General features: G+C 39.0%; 1 pseudogene; it reads right to left on the bottom strand.

Moving 5' to 3' along the window:
* Nucleotides 1-253: 253 nt before the first annotated feature.
* LOC130020887 (uncharacterized) lies at nt 254-354 on the bottom strand (annotated as a pseudogene).
* Between the last annotated feature and the right edge of the window lie 1,012 nt (nt 355-1,366).

Genomic DNA, 1,366 nt, shown 5'->3' with positions numbered 1-1,366 from the left:
ATCTCACCACTGTTTTCAGATCCAGAGGGTTTCGTTTGATAAATCTGTAGTGAATCTTTAGGATGGACCTTTGGGTATAATTTCCTTCTTTGATCTTCCAACTTTCAGTATTCTATATCTTTGGTTCTTGTCATTCTGATTAGGGTATGTTTTGGAATATTTTTATTTTGATTTCTTTTAGCTGATATTCTTCGGGCCTCCTGGATCTGGGTGCATATACTCTTCAGTTTTGGGAACTTCTCAGCAATGATGTAAAAGTATAAAACACTTCACAACTTTGCATGTCATCACAGCACAGGCCACATTAAACTTCTCTGTATCATTCCAATTTAAATATATATGCTGCTGAAGCAAGCTCAACTCATATGATTCAAAAACTAAGAAATGTCATGATTTTTAGGGAAGCAGGGGGAAGGGTGTGAATTCCTTTGGGAACTTTTGTCCTCTTTAGAACTTTTATGGACTGAATGATACCCACACCCACATTGAGGAAAATGATCTAATGATTTAATAAGTTCAAATGCTAATATCATCCTGAAATGACTTCACAGGCAAGTGCAGAAATAACAGCCATCCCACAGCCAATCGAGCTCACCTAAAATTCACCATCAAACCCTTCACCAACCCAGAGATCCACTGTCTCCTGTGTCTCTCCACACAGTGCTGTTGGAAATCTATAAGGTCAGCATTTCTCATGCTCAGCTTCACAATTCCTTTGCAGGGAAAGCTCCTGAAACAGTTTCTTCATGGGAAAAGTCTGAAACTAATAAACAAAGTCTAAACAAGAAGATGAGCCTAACCAGAGCACAAGATGCAGTGAACATGTTTCCTTGGACACTAACTTAGAAACCACTGGCTCTTAAGACTTTAAGCCGATGTTATAACTTCCCCTTAAACATTGCTCATGGAATGATGAACAGAAATGCTCCCTCTATTTACACAATAAGAAATATAACTCTTAGTTAAGATTTTACCAGCAAAATTAAAAACATTGACTAAAGGATGATGCCTGTTTTAAGGACAAGTCAGTATCCATTACTAACACAGTAAATCTTAAAATATGATCCCACACCAACAATGTCTATCTCAGTTGATAACTTATTAGAAATAGCACTGTAACACTGTCCTCCCATTGTTCATCAATTTGCTCGAGCGGACACTAGTAACGTCTCCATTGTGAGACTTGTTACTGTTTTTGGCATATTGAATATGTCACAGGTATCTTGCCAGGCTTTGCTGTGTGGGAAGAATACTCTCGGTTAGCTTGCCGGGCTCTCTGAGAGGGGTGAAGGAATTGAACCCGGGTCGGCCGTGTGCAAGGCAAACGCCTTATCCACTATGCTATTGCTCTGATCCTATTAGAAAT

Source organism: Sorex fumeus, unplaced genomic scaffold (assembly GCF_029834395.1).
Source record: "Sorex fumeus unplaced genomic scaffold, SorFum_2.1 ptg000013l, whole genome shotgun sequence".
Lineage (NCBI taxonomy): Eukaryota > Metazoa > Chordata > Mammalia > Eulipotyphla > Soricidae > Sorex > Sorex fumeus.
This window is presented reverse-complemented; position numbering and strand designations above follow the sequence as displayed.